This window comes from Haemaphysalis longicornis, unplaced genomic scaffold (assembly GCF_048455015.1).
Source record: "Haemaphysalis longicornis isolate Haplotype H1 unplaced genomic scaffold, Haemaphysalis longicornis Haplotype H1 scaffold_8, whole genome shotgun sequence".
In the NCBI taxonomy this organism is placed as follows: Eukaryota; Metazoa; Arthropoda; class Arachnida; order Ixodida; family Ixodidae; genus Haemaphysalis; species Haemaphysalis longicornis.
In genome coordinates, this window is record NW_027526445.1 from 62,254,742 (window position 1) to 62,274,177 (window position 19,436).

The window sequence follows — 19,436 nt, forward strand, 5'->3', positions numbered from 1 at the left end:
TCTACCCTTTCTCCAAGAACATCTGCATCCCCCCATTAAAATTTATGTAGGTTTAGTAGGAGTCCCCTCCAGAATACCGCATGGCAAGAAATAACTATGTGGCCTTTTGTGGAGGTGATGGTTCTTATTTTGTTGTGAACATATTTTTGCGTTCTTCGCATGGTCACGTTCCTATTTACTTGATTGCTTCCTTGTTTCAAACTCCTTTTACACTGGGCTGCCAACCTTTCGAAGAAAATTCTGGAGTATGCCGCGTGACTACAGATAGAACTTCATTGTTTTCCGTGGTAACTATCTCCATTTTTCAGCCTTTTCGCCAAAGAATTCAGTGCCCTAAAGTGCACTAACCGATCTTATTTTGTTCCATGTCTGGTGTCTCCTTCTATTAGTGTTCTCTTCCATGAAGTACGTGATGTTATCAATCCAGATTTCATTTGATACCTGGAGTGTTGCACCTTGCAGCCCATACCCTTGCCATTTTTGCCACCCCGAATATTTTTTAGTTTGTTTAAACTATGTATTATGTGTAGACAACGCTTTTGGGTAAGTTGTATTTAATTATACAAACACGAACTGACCCAAAGGATATAATTCAAATATCGTCAACTTTAGGAGTAAGATAGGTCGCGTGTCTTTAAAGAGCCAGATTCTTCACCTTAGAATGTCGCTAAACGCTTGAACTCCTACTGTGCGTGTAGCCACTAGCAAGTTTTCTGTCGCGTATAAAAATGGTCAATGTTTTCAACAGTAAAATTACACCCTTCGCTCAAATCGCATTTGTTCCTGATATTTAATGTAGTGGTTGCCTAATGTATACCTGTTTACACTGTATTTGAATTTGCGCCCGAATTTTAATGCTTAGAGAGGGGAAATAACGCAAGGAGATTTTCCAACAAGCAATGGGACTGTTTTCTCTTTTCATGGTATTATCCCTGCCTGGTAAGTGGAGTAAATTTACTATTGTAAAATTTGAATTGGAATAAAAACGCTGCATACATTCTCATTGCTTCTTTAAATTGCAATCGCCAAATCGTAAGGCACAAATACCGATCTCCCGAAAGCCCGGATGCAACTTTGGCATAATAAACGATGACTCAATTCTGAATATCCTTGCCCGGTTTTAGATTTCATTCCGCCCAATTGTCTCCTCCCGGTACAGCGAATAGACACCAATCATACGATAACAACAATTTAACAAACAGCTTCTGATCAATTAGAACACTTGAATGATCTGTATAAAACAAGGAGGAAAATTTGTTATTGAGGTAGGGGATATCTTACTGCTTCAAAAATGCCTGTTTGCCAGTCATCTCGAAGCGGATTTCGATGTACTTTTCCTTGGTATTGAAAAGTCTAGGCAACGCCGCCTGATTCTTCTGCTTCTTCACACTCAGGGTGATGGGAAGAATGGCTATAGGTGACAGGGACGGGTAGAGTCATACTTTGTAGACTGATTTGCTGAAATGCGTTACATTCCTATAACAAGTTATATAAAACATAGCTTCATTAATAGGTGGATAAACATGTCGGGAATGTCACACTTTGCTGAAAGAAGATTGGGCACATCGACACCTATGCCTAGTACGGTAACTGGTAGAATACAAAGTCTCAAACATCCCGTCAATAATGAAGCTTACAGCAATGTACAAAAAGGCGTATTTTGAGGCGTGCAAATCGAATTTTTAGAACCCGGCTAATAGAAAATACAAAGGGGCCGAGAGATAAAAAATGAGTGCCTGATAACAATTGTGGGGAAAGATGATGTTCCTCAGGGGTCACTCCAGGTTATCTATCCCTAGCCAGGTTTTCTGATCACGCTCAAAATATACTTTCAAATATATAACTCACCACTCTGAAATGACTGTTTAGGAACATAGGCCCAAAGCGCAAATTGCGTATTCTCTCGCGATACGTGGGGTACCCTAAAGGAATACGCATTAGCTGAAGTTGGAGGTACAGAAACGTACATACTGAGAAGCGCAAGAAAAACTACACGGAAGAAAGAGGACTGAGACAGACGCTACCTTACAACTGTTTATAGGCAAAAAAGCATCGTACGTTTATATATTCATCCAGAGAAGCACAATAGACGCGCAAACCGGCGGCAGCAAAAGAATGTATCTAAAAACCGCACCTCAGCAGTGGACAGTAACACCAACTGTCACTATTAAAATCCCTTCGGTCTATCTAATGAAATGCGGCTGTAGAATTCATTGTATCTATCCATTTCATGTCGTGCGACGGGCTCGTTCAACTGCTTTTTTCTACGTGCTGTTTCTTTGTTTACTTCCTGATTGTGTTTTATTTCTCAAGACACTCGCTCCGCCTGGGCTCTTTTTCGGTGGCTCCCGCACCCCTCTTTTGTCGTCGGCGTCCATCGAAGGGTCGTCATTGTCCGCTTTGTGCCCGGTTCTCTGGCTGTGGGTAAGCAATTTGTGGCTATCATCTGGTCTACCGGGAGCGGCGGCATTTTCCTTTGAGCACGCAGCCCCCGCGCTAATCCGCACGTCTGGGCTCTTGAACTTTAACGTCGCCTCGTGCAGCGACATAGCTGGCGTTTGGCGTTCCGCAGTGTCTGGAGGACTAATTGTTGATTTTATGCTTCCGCCTTTTGGGCAGGTTGTTTTCGCTCTTTAGATTAAGATGCCCAGTACCCTTACACTATTTTTTTAATTTTCTTAATATTGCTGTGCGTGGGTGGGCAGTGGCTGAAGGAAACACACTTCCTAAGTGCCTCGCTTTTGCTTTCCGCCGTGTTGTATATTGAGATGGATTACCTGAGCGCGCAGTCGTGCAGTACGTTTCTTCAATTTCCACTAGTTTCTTGTTGCACTTCATTTTTGTACCTTTTTGAAATCATGTGTCCAGGTGCTCGTAGCGCACGCCTACGAGCGTTTATATACCCTGTGTTCGACACTTGCACTTCACTTGAAAAATGTTGGATCCCAGCCGAAACGCCGTAGAAAATATTCCTATTTTTCCGTTGTGGTTCTGATTTAACATACCATTCAGCTGCCAAGCCCTTTACTGTTGTGTATATATATATATATATATATATATATATATATATATATATACGATAGAGAAGTCGAACTGAAAAACATAACAACATTTATTCTAACGTTTCGACCGGGGGCCGGTCGACCGGGGGCCGGCCCCCGGTCGAAACGTTAGAATAAATGTTGTTATGTTTTTCAGTTTGACTTCTCTATCGTACAGCTAACCTCATAGCCAGGAACCTTTTCTCTTATATATATATATATATATATATATATATATATATATATATATATATATATATATATATATATATATATATATATATATAAATATATATATATATATATATATATATATATATATATATATATATATATATATATATATATATATAGTAAGGAAACGAGGGGCTCGTTGAGGAATTACAGAAAGATAGGGCAGCAGTCTACAACGCAGAAGGAGGCATAGGGGTGTGGTTAGGCTCTTTCCTTTTTCACTACGGTTAATGAAGTAAACATTTTTTTTAATATACAGAAGAAGGAAAGAAAGAACAACACGCGCCCAGAGTGGGGACCGAACCCACGCCTTTCGATTACATGTCGAATGCCTTACCAATTCGGCTATCTGCCTGACTGTGTTCTCCTTCACTTTCTGGGCTATTTATATTTACTAGAAGTGTATCTGACGCTTGAGGGTGGTAGCCAGCGCCACTCTGACTCCTTTAGAATCCTTAGAAAGAATCCTTTAGCTTAGATAAACCCCATCGTTCACCAGTGATCTGCAACCCCAGCTCCAACAACAAATAGCGCTCCGTTTATATAAATTTTTACTGCCCCCATTGTTTTGTTTTATGTACCATCGCTTTGAATGCTTTTTGTACGAGGCCTCATCTGAACTATTTCTCCGGCTGCTATAATATACGCGTGTACTCTAAAATATACAAACTTTTTTTCAAAGCATCATTTCCTAAGTCTTTACCCAGAGCGCTTTCCTAAAGGTAACCCCAGCTGGACCTAGCCGTCACTCCTCTACTTCGAATAAACAAGTTTTATCAAGACGATATTTCTACAGGCAAACAAGTGTACCTATAAGTCCAAAGTCGTATAAGGTTCGATGGAAGGCACTGACGAGATCTATTTTTTTGCTTATTTGTAATATTGAAATTGTGCAGTGCATATCCTTGACCATTCAGGTATTATTTGCTAATTGTGTAAATCACCCTGCTATTTGTAGCAACACAGACCCAGTAATATTTCGAAATAATGAGCCTAAACCCCATGAAAGAGTTCTAGAGTACCTGCTGATCCTATGGACAAAAAATATGGCTTGTTTTGCCTCGAATTTGCGAAAATCCCCAACACGCACTTTCGACGTGCAACATACATGCTTCTTAACTCTCTGAATGCGTTGTGTCTTTTTTGTTTTTTCACGAGCTACCTAGTCGTGGCTAGTGCTATTTTTGTATCTTAGCGTGCAATTCTGTCGTATCCATTGCCGTCCTACGCGAAAAAAAAAGTCGAGAAGAAGGCTCTCTCTGGTAAATTCACTAATTTTCTTTCTATCCTTTTGTAACCGGCGTAGCACACGCAATGTAAGCCAAGTCTTCCAGGGGATGGCGGAGATGAACTTTACAGCCATTGGTTTGCAGCTGGCAACAGTCTTCAATGCATCAAATTTCTCAGAAAAAGTTTGAAACGAAAGGTCCGCCAATTTAAGGACAGTTTAATTGGAATAACCATTATCACAGTGTGGCACAACAGTTGGAAGAGGGAACTATGTGAAAGGCAATCATCCGTCTAGGCTTTTGTTCGGTAGCTTACTTCTACCCGCAGTTTCCACCGAATGGGAAAATATTATCTCGCTGGCAAATCTGGCGGCTGTTTTCTTTCTGGTGTATTGGAGAAAGCGTTTGGAGGTGTCTTCAGATGCTGAGCTTGACAAGGAACATAGAATGACTAACATGGGAGAACATGTTGGCGTTGCCAGCCTTCAGGCATTGCGAAGGGCTCCAGTCATCCAGGGTGAAGGCCCTACATCATTAGCAGTCCTCGGCAGTTTGTGGTGGAGACGGTTCCTTTAAATCACTCGAGTGCAGGAGGCATTTTATACCAGGGTGCGTAGTGTGGATATAAATAGCAAGAAACTGAGCTTGATCGCCGCATATAAGGACGCGTTTTCTAAGAGGAGACAATCCACACGAATAGCCTAAAGTTAGCACAAGCGAAATGAGCTTGCACACATACACCGCAATAGGAGAGCACCAAGGAGCCGAGACGAACAAGTCAATGGACATGCTGATCGGTCACCCGGTTTGGTCATCTCTCCTAATACACGACGGCAGGACCAAGCAGTGACGCAACTCGGGAACGGCAGAGCAAAGCATTCGGAATTTTGTACGGCAGGTCGCAGATAAACTGCCCCTCATAATTCTTCCGCAACGCGAAGCGCCTAACAAATTTTCGTGCTTTCCCTTTCATAACCCACGCTTAGACGTAGAAGTGCTGCTGAAATTATTCCAAAACAATTCCTGTAGTAATGTGTTATCGGCAATCAGAAAAGATTGAAGAGGTAAAGAAAACAATCATCAAATTTATATTACTTGGCCTGGCAGTAAATGCTTCATAAAACCCATCGCGAATGTGCTCAGTTGCGTGCTGTCATCCAAGTAGGAGAGCATACTGCTGTCTGCACCAAATAACTGCCTTTTTTTCTCTCCCTCACCGACCTCTCATGCGTTTCCCCTCTTTTCTGTTCAACTACAGTAGACACTGAGCGGCTTGAATAAAGTCAATTGAGTTTGCCCCTGATCCATTCGCACCGCCATTTATTTTACCCTTTCGTAGCTGTTCACTACAGGTTCGCGCGAGCTCTGTTTGTATGTTTGGGTGAAAGTATTCCTTTTACAGCTTACTTTGACACTCTGTCGGGAATTTAAAGGATAACGCTGCGAGTACGAGTTCTATGCCAAACTTTAGCCTAAAACTTGTCCAATATTTCCTCTTACCTAAGCATGTCGCAGGTGTAAAGGTTGCTTCCGCAGCTAGTGTTTGGGAAAAGTTATGCTTAGCTTTACACGAATTTCAATACACAGTTTAACTTTTGGCCAGATGTGCCACAGACAGACAGAATGACAGATAGAGAGAGAGAGAGAGAGAGAGGGGGGGCATGCAGAGCCACGTGCCGTATATTTTGTTTTAGGCAGCCAAAGAGAGTGAAGTGTACCTAAAATGAAGCATTGTTTTATTACAGGTATTTCCAACAGCAATAGTTGCCGTTTCAGTAACGGCATTTACTACCCAACTTGTATCTTAGCTACTCATGGCTGCAAACATAACAGTAAAACAAAAAACTCCCATAATGGAGAGGTTTTAAACTAGAAATTTCCTAGGCGAAGTTCTGCAAACGCTTCAGATTAATTAGTTCCTCATCAAAGTAGCACTGTCTAAGAACCCATGAGGTACCCCTTAAGTATATTTTCTCGGAGGTGTCGTGTATACAAATTTAGCGAAATGTTACAATTCACCTCGACGGTGTTACCACTCGCCAAAGTATTGAATACTAGTTTTCTATTTTTCCTGGGTCGAATGCGGCTGCCATGGTTTTCATAGAAACAGTCTCATATCGAGCATGCGTCAGACTTTTAAGCTCTCTTTAAAAACAAATTCTGTGATGGGTGCTTTCGCATAGGAGAGCTATTCCTGTTCTAGTGATTTGGTTAACTTTGTCAACAGAAAAACTGCTCCATATTGAAACATTTCTTTTTTTCAATTTCTTGCAGTCCTCTCCGTAACAACGAATGGGAATATGACAATGATCCCAAGGTGCAAGCAAACGATGGATAATGGACCGTGTAGGGCACTGCATCGACGCTGGTACTTCAACTTCACCTCGAGAATGTGCTTTCAATTTTTCTATGGTGGCTGCATGGGAAGCAAAAACAACTTTCTGTCTCAAGATGATTGTAACCGCCGATGCAAAGGTAAGATGAAGGATAAAATCCATGGGACAATGTAGCAACAAAATGATTTACACCCTTCTCTTTAGGCTTTTCTATACAACGGCGCGCCAGAAACACGCGCCGTGGGGAATAAGTATTTAAATGTGAGGTCAGGCTCACATTTAAATACTCCTTAGTATTTCTAGAAGTAGGCGCTACTCCAATACTGAAATAAGGGTACCCACATTACCCGTCGCTGCCCTTTAGCGGGCTAGCGTAATGAATTTAAGTGGGAAATAAACAAACCTAAGAGCTGTCTTGAAAACTTCCTCCATATTTTGTTCTCCTTGTCTACTACAAAATCTTGGGAACGTTTTGATCGCATTACAGTTCTGTGAGTATGTTGTGGTTTGTGTGAATGAAAGGTCAAAATTTCTTTAAAAATTCTGGAGCGCTGCCACTCTTCGATTTCTTGCTTTCGCTTTGGTTACCTACGTGTTACATATTCTTAACGTTAAGCCTAAGGACGTGGCAAGCAACGCCGAAACGAATGCATGCCAAGCCCGAGGAGCTAGTTAATGTAATGTGGCCTTGAAACATTACGTTCAACACAATGTTAAGCACGCGCGTGTCGGCTAACCTCCATCGCTCCGAGCTTAGCGTCATACAGATTATGGGGACGGTCTTAAGAAGGCATTGGGAGAAGCACCAAAAAACACGCAGCATCAACTGTCGATCTCTCTAAGCGGGCGTTGTTGGGCGCCTTGGGCATTATTTTACTGCTCCGGTGCAGTGGCCGCATCCTTACGGAGAAGCCGATAGGCGCCACCCTTTACGACATGCAAACAGGAATTATACCTTCGTCACATTCCGGCGTCTGAAGCCCAAGTCATGGTACAGCGCTATGCGGGTGGGTGCGGTTCTCCCAATGTCCTTGTTCCGGTGAAGCGGTATATGTTTAACTTTATAGTTTCATTCCGGTGAAGCCAATTTATTTGGCGATGATCTGGGACACATCCTCATCCACCGCTGATCCCTTTTTCAGTAGTATGTCTTTACAAATTCCCCAATCGGCGGACAGCAGCGCCACTGCCTTTATTAAATTACTGCAGATAATAAAACGGAAGCGCGAATGGACGTAAAACGATCCAAATCTGGCGCCATCGAACATATACTCTCCGCAATAAACACCGGGCAGCTGAGAATCGTTCCATGTTGAAGAGCAATATTCGCGGTTGGAACGCCCGCGTGAGATCATAAATCTTCGTCAGCTTGCAAGGCTTTCCGAGTGTGAAAAGCAAACGTCAAAACAAAAATTATTAAAACACAGATTGATTGTTCAGTAAGAAGTATTCGTAAGTTTTAAACACGGGTGTTTAAAACTTACGACAAAATAAGAAATGGCCAAATAAGACATAATAAGAAATGGCCAATATTCCTTTCAAATAGCTATGGGAGCTTATACATGCGGTTTTTTTTTTAATAAGACAACCGGAACTTGGGTGAAGGTGAAACTGGGTCCAAGAGATTGCAGGAGCAAACCCATGCCATGTTTTCACCCCATGAAAGAATTCGACATAGCAAAGTCACACATGATTCCCTATTACTTGAGGGACTGCAAGAAGAAAGTGCGCATAAAAGATCTACAGAAATATTACAACTATGACAACGTCCACTGAATAGCTCGCATCAAACCGCGAGGAAACGCTACAAAGTTACCGCATTATTAGAGAAAGAATGGCAATATACAACAAAAATTTTATACTATCTGAATAGTTTTGGCAGAAGCATAAGTATTCAATACTGTGGAGATATTGAAAAACCTAACAATGCATTTTTTATATCGGTGGTATTGACGACACTAATGCATCCCACATATTACAATCCTTGCTCAGTAACTGTTTTCCTTGTAAACCAATTAAATAGGCATTCCTTTCATGTATAACGTAATATTTTAAAAATATTTGATGTTCGCTTGCACGTGAGCATCCTTTATTATATACTCCATTTTCTCACCTAAATAATGTGTGCAAATAGGGCTTAACGGATCGATACAGGGCTATGAAAACGTATTCCGCGGAGAACCTGGAGATGGTTGGTACATTTGTTGGTCCTTTTCTTTAGCATATGTGGAACATGTTTGCTGGGATAGCAGTGTCACTTCTAACTTGTCCCATCAAGCAGTTTCTTAAAGTAAGGTACCGCTTTGAAATTATTACACTTCATTTATGGTGCATTACTTAGTGACGCGCCGGACAAGCTAACGAAAAAAAAGTAGCCACATTGATGGTGTACCGCAAGCCCAAGGGTACGTCAAAGTGTAAATTTATGTGTCAAAATACGATCCTTTTACGATCAAAACACGCACATCTTTACTTTGGAGATTAGAACAGCTATATGGGTTAACTTCGCCAAATATGCCCTTTAGGCTGTTTCGGGTATACAGGCTGGTGCTCTTGAGTACTGGGGTAAAATGTTTTTCGCATTAAGCACCATGCGAGTTCTACCACACTGACAATTGTTTACAGGCAAAAGAAAGCTTCGCCAAGAAGATACGAAGTCGCAATGCTAATTCAAAGCAGTTTACCGGCGCTCGAGTGCAAATACCAGAGAGAAAAACTCAACTGCCCACCCTCTCAAGGAGCCGTTATCGTAAAAGTTGCCTGATAAAAATAGCAAATGCGAATTGTCTTCCTGCGGTTGTGGTCAAACCTTATTACTCACCGCGCGGTGTAGAAGCGTGGAAGGTGATTCCAAGATATGACCCTGGAACCAATAGATCTTATATACGGGACAGTGTAGGAGCAAATAACAGCCGACATGCCGAATTCTGCCGCGTATGCGGCGTACGTCTGGCTCACATAAAGAAGGGCAGCTTTACGTGAACTAGCACAGCTGAACAAGGACAGCAGCAGCGCCTGTTAGCGTTGCATTCTCTTTACATACGATGGCTCCAACACACACAGAGGGACATTTGTATTCTGTAGCTTCCGAGGAGTAAAATGTTCCGAAGGTGTAGCAGCAAAACTTCGGCCTTCAGAAGCGTTCTACCGGCATATGGGCAGTGTTGTACAGAACGGCGTTACAAGAAACGGCGTTCCTGGAACTAGTTCCTTTTTGGAGGAACGAAGGAACGCCACCGTTCCATTAGGGTAGGTGGAACCATAACTGTAATTCGTTTGGTTTTTGAAGAAACTGCTTGAACAGCGTTCCTGCCTTTGCTTTGCTAGGATGTGGCGGTTTTTATGCGAAGGATCGAGTAGAAAAATTCACAAAACGTTACTGCGTTTCTCGTCCTATAAGCTGGTCAGTTTGCCCGCCCTTCAGACGTACGTGTTTCCTCGAAGGTCTAAGGCAGAAGAATAACCACGCAGCAGGCCGCAGCTTGTGCTTGCTTTCATGCTTGGTGAACTTACGCGGCGTTCGATGGGTGAATGGCGAAACCGCGAGGATGCTTTTCATGTTTCATCGTTTGTCTTGGGAAGCCAGGATGCGCGTGCGGCCGATACAATTGTTCCCTGGCGGGGAAAGATTGTGATGGGATCCAGGCATTTTGGTGTCGGACATTTTCGTGCAGGACGTTTCGTCGCACACATTTCTGTGCACGGACATTTTGGTGCACGAAGTTTTGGCCTAGACATTTTGAGTCACAGGATGTCCCAGACATTCTTTGGACATTTTAGCTTTAATATTGTAATTTCGCGACTTCATATGATTTAACGTTCTAGATTGTGCTTGCGCTGCCGTGCGTGGAAAGGAACCCTACAACCCTAGCGGAGCGTTGCCACGTGAAACCCAATTTTGTAGTATATGGTAAGAGTTAACGATCTTAATTTGCATTCGTTCCACCTTTCCTTTTTTTAGCATTTATGTGAGCAGCCCAACTACTTTAGGTGTTAACAAAGCGCTTTGGGTTCTTTTCACCCCACGGTGCAAGACGCTGCTGCTTTTACTCCATTCCTCCCCCCCTAAAGCAAAACTTCCGCGAAAAAACAACAAAAAACCAGGTTGATTAGGCGCGTATGCATTCCGTTTTAATTATTTTCTCAATCAATCTCGTCTTCGTTCCATTGGGTGTCCGTTCTAGTTAAAACTAACCAACAAACTATCGCACTTACGGTGGCGTTACATAGGGGAGGGGAAGGCTGAGCCCCGCCGGATACCAGCCCACTTGGTATAGAGAGAGAGGGGTGTCACTTTTGCTTCACCATAGCGTAAACTGGACTTTGAAAACTTCAAGACGACCGTTGCCGCTTTCGTCACACTACCCTATCCAAAATTTTTTGCTCCTGATAATGGGAGAAAGCGACCTCAGCCAGGCTGTCCATGATATGCGCGACATGAAGAGATAATTCTCAATGGGGCACCGAAGGCGAAGAAAGAGCGATTCCTGGAGCGGCGGGGCCGTCGGAATGACCGCGAGGCGCGGAAGGGCGAGGCCAGAAAACGATAATGGCCATTGTGTACTCAGCAGCATTTTGTGTGGCTTTTTGTTGCATATTTTAGAGGTTTCGTGAGCTCACGGTGAATGTAAAGCTTTTTTCAGTATCACTGCGGTGACGCTTCGTAGACCGTGAACTCCGCCACGCCTGTAGGATTTTCAGGGGAAGCAAAAATATTATGGCTGAAAAAAAAAATCTGGTTGAGATTCAAGTGCACAGGCGGGAAAGGGGGGGGGGGCGGCGCTAGGGCAAAGAATAAAAATGTGGTGAATATAGGCATGTAAACATAAGACGAAGGTTGGTTTTCCGAAAAGAATGGGTGGTATTTGTATGCACAACTTGTACGCGCTTATTAAGCATTTAGGAATTATAGAAGCTGTGGGGGTTTTCAAAAAGGCCCGTTGTTCCTCCACGACGATATCCTAGACCAGTGTTCGCACATTCATTTTAGCAAGGCAGCCAGACTACGTAATACTCTTCATAGGTGTTCTGCATTCTGGGGGGATTGCTAATGTTTGTTACGTTATTGATATTGATTATGTCCGTGCAATTTATGTAATTTCAGGGTGTGTAATTTTAAACGATAAAAAAAGGCGTTACACCTTCGTAAACACTGGCTAACTGTGTTAGCTAAAAAGAACAACCTGTCGTAAAGGAAAAATAAAGATGTGCTAAAGAATTCAACCCGCGTCATAACAGGTGTCCCCAGGAAGAGGTATTAAACCAAAATATATAAATGTATAAATTCTAAAAATACCTGCAAAGATCAAACATGGTATCAATCATAAAATTAAATTCACTGCTCCAGATTGTTTTCCATAACACACGTTAAGCAGAAATAAAAATATAACGGCTGTCAAAAACAGGCAAGCACCGGATAATTGGGACGCCGGAAAGATTGGAACAGAAATATACGTACACCGAAATGTCGGTACACCGAAATTTCGCCCCGAAACAGCCTGCACCCAAAAGTCCTAGACCCGTCTGGAGTTTGTCCGGTGCTCCATGAAAAAATTCGCCTAGGATCGTGTCTTTTGATTAATTTTATCTCCAGATTATCTGATGCAGTTGGAGTTAATTAATATTCGTATACTATACGTTGTTTGATGTGAGTTTTAAATTTCTCACATAATTTCGCACCAGAATTATTCGACACTATATTTTAATTTAAAAACCTAAATGTAACGTTAATATAACGACACGTCCAATTTTCCTAGTGGAACTGGAACGCGTTCCTTTTGCAACAAAGAACTTGTAACGGGAACTCGTTTCAAAAATGGGAAGGAACGAAGAACGAGCTTTCGTTCCTGTTTTAGAGGAACGTGTACAACACTGCATATGGGTAATCGGAAGAGTTAAACGAGAGAATTTTGAAAACAAAAGTTTGAATTTCGCGAGCCTTTGTAATACGGCGTGTAGAAGCACACGCACCGCGTTAAAAAAACGTTTTTGCTGACATTTACTTCTCGTTTGGATAAATTCAGACCCTCTATAAAATACTATCCGCAACATCACGTATTCTATCAAATGCAGAACCGTCGAACTAACCGCATGAGGCTAAGCCAAATATTAGGCAGGGTATACCCAGTATACCTTTAAAAAATGTCCATGTAGTCTCTACGGGAGGGCGACAGTCGTCAATTCTGTTAAAAATACATGCCCATAGACACCGCCTCGACGTCTTTACTAGGGTTACTGTTTACTAATGCGCAACCAATATTTGCCACACTAGGCAAAAAGCAGTATTTTGAGTGGCGTATAAAATGAAATTGGTTGAGCCAAAATTTTAAAACATAAAAAGCGGCTCATTGGTAATATAAACAAAAGATCTACGTTTGTCAGAAACACCCCAGCCTTTGCTGTTTCCGCGACACCCTATACGACTTCAAAAACACTTGGAGCTGCTCAGGTGCTTTGGAATGTGAAATCATTCCCGCTGAACCTGGCGATGTGTTTCTGCTGCTTCGGGTGTCTCAATTTGTGTTACATGAAGCTAACATATTACAGATTCGCAAGGTCTGAGTGTACAGTTCCCAATCAACTTCGTGCTGTGCACATGCTCACACAAATGGTTTGGCCAAATAAATGACTTCACAGCGATTAAAATTAGGTAGGCTGACGGGCATTCAATGCTAAAGGAATGTCATTTTGTTTTGGGAAAGTTAGTGCTGAATATGGCGTATATGTTGCGTGTTGAGTTATATACTACAACATAGATTTGCATGTTTTCATAGATACTTCGTAATGGACATTTAACGGTTCTATCCTCCACAGTGGTCTCGGCAGTGCCGCTGAATGCAGCCGTAGATGCCCATGGCTTATACGGAAATTTTCTTATAGCTCTGATAGCTCTGCACTGACGCCCAATCACCTCGCAGGATTTCAACACATTGGTCAGTGAATATGATGGTGGCTTTTAAACATTCAAATCCGCCTAAGAAAGCACAATGTTATTGACCCTTTCGCGGTCCTATTACGTGAGCACGCTTATGTATGGCAATATATTTTACCGTTAGCTTTCAAATAACCATACAGCATGTCAACCCTTACGGAGCTCCTTATATCGCCTCTTTTTGATCTACACAACCTGGAACCAATCGGTGCTGGTAGAGACTCACAAAAAATAGGGCAAAAACTTGACCAAAATAAAATAAACGGTAGAGCTATCTTGTACACTAGGGATGCAACACCGAGTGCGAGTCAAAGAGCAAAACAATGGTTGTCAAATGATCAGGCTTGTTTAACAAAGGCCTATTGCTCAATAAATTATCTTTCTAATAATGTAACCAGACTTTACTACCCGCAGTATTTTTTTAGCAAATGCTTCGCAGTGGCGTACCCTTAACACCTGGAAATCAAAATATGTCATGTGTCGGTTTTCTCTCTCCACAGAGAGGTTCAAACGGAGGAACGCAACTCACCCAAACTATCGTCACCGAAATAGCACACCATCGCGAATGATCGATGTGTGACAATACTGCCGGTAATAAAGCTGCAAGGAAGAGATGTGCTTCAGATAATAAAATGATTTGATATCAGGAACTGCATGACGACTTTTTCTCTTAGGCCATGGCTTAATATAACATTCCAAATGGGTACCTTGCGGACACCGGTAAATTAACAGTCGTATTGCAGTTAAATATTTATATTCACAATGTTGGCGTTAGAAAAACGAGGAAGAATCTGTGGTCTTTGCCTAGAATAGAAAAGGTTTTCTGTGTAATGGTGTAGGTCAACTGCAATAAAGGAAAATCTATACAGCATTAAAGGCAGACAACGGACGGAAAGAGCAATACGTTCGAAGAACATTGTTTACTGCACATAAGTGTGGCCGCATAAAAACGTGACACGGCGACAAAAAAAAAACAAGAACGATAGTACCACGAAACTAAAACCAGAAAAAAAACTTGCTATCTGAAGAGTAAGTAAAAATAAAACTTACGTAGCTAGTACATTGTACTTGCTTTGCTTTTTTTAGTGCCCTTAGCAAGTTACATTAACAAAGCTTGTAGTGAAGTATCTAGATCAAGTTTCCATGTTTGGAGCAGCTAAAAACGAAACACCATGATTGTTTCTATGGCAGAAGTCCTGCATTGCAACGCAGCGAAGTGTCTGCTGTAGCAATAAAATGTGAGGGTAGAAGAGCCGCACAAAAAATGAAATAAGAAACCAATTGAGGCAGCAGTATTTCAGTATATGCACAATAATTTTAATTAACTTATGAGCTTAGGACAATGTACTGTAGTCATTGTGATTTGCACTCAACCGAAGAATAGTAGAATCGTTGGACTTGTGGAAACTGAGCTGCATTGCGGGTACGTGGCGGCCTGGCGGAACGGCAAACTACCGGGATACATTATTAACATTCAGGTGGAGGGCACTATACAGGTTTCCCTTAAAGATGATATTATTTTCTTGGACGAGCTTCTTAAGGACTCAGGCTGTCAGCGTCTCCTGTCGTAATGATCGTTGCTTGTATTCACGGTACTGAGACTCCGCTACACTTGTTTTCTATGTACTCGCGCCAGAAATTAACGCGTACGTAACGAACACAACCAGACACCGGTTTTCCAAACCTTCGCACTAAGCCCTTTCATCTCCGTGGGAAAACGCGTACTAAAAGAACAAATCGGGACACATGTTTTCGAACGCATCGTTCTAGAACGCTTCGTGCTTTAATAATACGAGGCATTACAGCAAAGCTGCATAGCCTATCACCAACGGTTTAACTCTTTGGGCAAAGCCGCCAAGCCGCCAAGAGTACATTTAGGCACTGTATGCTCTACCCCTCCCCAGTTTTCACTTCGGTGGAAATGGCCCGCGATTTATGGGGTATTTCTACGCGGACATATTTGCCTGTCTGCCTCTCCCTCAATTTTTTTCGCGGCAAAAGTTTTTTTAAAGGATGAACTGTACGTTTATGTGGGAGAGATATTTTTAACAATCAAGATATAGTATGAAGTTATGACATGTCAACATTGTTGAGCGAAAGAAAAATTACTCATGTCCGTTGAAAACACCAATACCTAAGAAACAATTGCAGTGTCTCTGTTTGAAAAAAAAATGCATGCACGACTTCTTTCGGGATACCGAATAAAACACTACAGCCACTGCATAAAAGATTGCTGCCGAATATCCCGTGAAAAAAAAAGCAACATGGAGCGCACCGCCTCGCTACCGCTGGCGAGATGTAGCAGTGCCTCCGGGTACCCACGGTCGTGTGTTTCCAACGGCAAGTGCCAGGCGGCGGAACGGGTCGGTCCCCACTTTTGGTGTCCTGCACAATCATATGGGGAACAAGCACCAGCAGCAGCTCAACGCCGCCTACTACACTGGATACAAGGGAGGCAGCGCTGACAAGCACATCTCTAGAGGACCAAAGAAACTTGCTGGAGAGAGTGTGGATAGGCGCACTAGCCACTGGGGCCCTGGGCCTTCCTTTCTACCTCTCCCGTCTATCCCCTACCCCTTTCCCCTTTTCCCATTCCTTAGCGAAGTTTATTCAGAGATTCAGTCTGGGCGTGCACTTTTACCAGTTTCATTGTGATGTTCCACGATAGGTGGCGCTAGTGTGGGCGGCGCAGGGGGGGGGGGGGGAGGAGGGGGGGCGTTAGGCTAACATTGCCGAAAAATTCGGTAAGTGATGGCCCGGCTGCCTTTTTGGATGCCACACTGAAACACCATGAAAGGTTATTCCGCCCTTATCCGGTTCCTGTAACAGGAATGTAGCAAGTGGAAAGCGATCAAAAACACAGTGGGCACCCACTGTTCATGACAAGCGGCGACTGCGGCCGGGAGCCATGGGCACCCACAGTCAGGATGGCACAGTTGAAAGCATTGAGTGGTGAAGCGCGTTAAGACTGGGAGGACCGTGTGGAAAGGCTCGACCCGTGTTTTATTTCTAGTGTCGTGCAGGAAGACAAAAGGGGAACGCTTTTTCTGAGTGGGTGTGCAGAGCACTCGTGCACGTTGCTTCGCTCGTTAGCTATCAGGACAAACAATGTCCTCGGAGGCCCAACTGAGTAGAAGGTCTTAGCTACCCACCGAGCACTACTCCACTAATTCATCTGTCATAGTTCAGAGGTAACACATTCATTGGCATGCGCAGAAGAATAGGGAAGCGCTAGGGAATTTCTTGCTGAACTATCACGACTGACGGAACGATGCGAATTTCCCCCGAATTGGAAAATAACGGAATCGTGCAGAAAATTAACACCGACGTGTTGAGGAGAAGGCTCCTCGAAAATCCAAAGTTAACATTCCCAAACGCCATTACAATTATCACGGTGTTGGTAGCATCCCAGCTTGACTTAGATCGGATAACCGGTAAAAGAGGGGAAAAGAATGGCCTAACAGCGCTGGCAGCAGTAAACCACCTGACGACGCCAGGGAAGAAACGGACCAGCTGTTTTTGTTGTGGCGGTGCGCACCGCGGCGTGGCTTTTAGGTGTGTACACGTGTGCTGTTTCAATAGCCGACAGCCTGTACACATCACGAGCATGTGCCCAGACAAAACAGCGTCGAAATGCAGCAGAAAGACCTCGGCCACGGCGCCCCCGTCTGTACGAATATATGGAATGGCGGCACAAGAAGACGACGACAGTGACAGCCACGTTGGGAACCTGTGGCTGTTGGCACCGCAAGTGGAGAATGCTGGGGAGGTCCAACAAACATCGATTGGAATACCAATGCCACTGGAGCCCGAAAGGCTATCTATTTACGCGGAGGTAACAATGGCTTAGCTACGCGTAAGGATGCAGTTGGACACGGGGTCGCTGTTTTTGGTCATGTACGAACCGGAGTTCCGCCAGCGGTTTTGGAATGTGGAAGTGAAACCGCGAAGGTGGGACTGCAGGGTTACTTCGCTGACCTATCCGCTGTTGTTCCCAAGGCCATTGCCCAGGTGGCATTCGTAGGCCATGCGGCGGAGGTACCCCTCTTCATAGTGCAAGGTGGAGTGCGTTCTCTTTCAGGGAGAAATTGGGCGAAAGCGTTCGGCATGCAGTTGGAGCAATTGTTCTGCGTTCGCCAGGTGAGCATAGACAACGAGATTATGACGAAATACCACAGGCTGTCTTAGGAGGCACGGGGTACCTTGCAAGTAGTGAAGGCGAGTTTTTTGATGCCGGATGAGTGTAAGGAAATATTTTGGAGGCCTCGCACGGTGCCGTTAGTTCTTCTGCATTTTGTGAAGCTGGCATAGAAATTTCTCTTTAAGGAATCGTGAGCCCGGTCCAGTCTTCTGGGAGAGTGGCGCTTACTGTACCGATGGTAAAAAAGGATGGTACAGTGAGAATATAAGGTGACTTTAAGATGATGGTGAACAAATAATTACCACCGAAACATAACCAGACGCCAGGCTCTACGAAATGTGGGAAAAACTAGTAGGAGGTACAACATTTTCGAACTTATGCCTGCCAGACCTTTATTAGCAGGTTCAACTCGGCCCTGAAGCAAAGAAGTTGGTAACAATCAATCACTATCGGGCCTGTAGAAGTATAACAGGCTGCGTTTTGAGGTGTCCTCAGCAGTTGCAATTTTAAAGAGGCAGACGGAAACTGCCTTGAGGAATTGTCAAGGTGGTGTGTACTTTGACGTCATACTGGTAACAACCCGCACAGAGAAAGCGAACGGCGAGAATTTGGAGACAGTCGTCCAACGACTGCAAAAGACAGAATTGAAACTCATTTAGGTAAATACTTTATTTCAGGAAAAGTGTAGAATTTTTGGGCACACCTTGAATACCAGTGGGCTTCTACCCCCACCCAAAGAGACAGAGGCTGGCTTTTGCGCTGCAGATCCAGCCGCTGTTCGGGAGCTAGGCACACAGCACAGAAAGTGTGTCCGAAGAGTGGCCCGTATATGGCTACTTTTTGGGATGTCCAGCCAGCACCCAGGTTCAGGAAGGCACTGATCTTTCAATGAACAGACGATATTAGACAACCAGCACTTCGGTATTTATTCGGCCACCCGTGTCCGGCCACACAACGGCTCCTACCCAGTTGCCAAATATTCAGTTTGGTTCATGCGGCAGATGTTCCGGCGGCAGGGCAGAAAATGAACGACCCACGTACGGACTTAGGGCATTCGTTTTTCCTTCGGGAAGCAGTGTTCAGCGAAAGCCCGGAGCGACCGGCTACAGAATATTCGTATTCTTGTGGCAGTTGGAGTTCGTAAGGAGACCGACCTGATTGCGGCTGCCAAGCGTTCTCCCTAACTCACACGCAGAAACAAAGTCAGCGGCAAATTACGCAATAATAGCTTTTATGATGTTTTATATGTATCGTTGTTCTTTAGTAAGTCCTTTTTGGCGTAATTATCTTGTGTATTACCTTTTTACATTTTTTTTAATTTTAAATCCTTGCATCCATTTTTAATGTATTTATTTACCCGTTATACCTCGGCGAAACGTGAAGAGCTTCAATTCATGAGCCCGTTTAATAAAATAAAAGTGCACTGTGCCCCCGGTGGCAGAATATTCTTTTTCTTCAGGCAACCGTTGTCATAAAGGAGACCGCACCACATACGCCGCCAAGATATTCGTTGTCAGTGGGTTA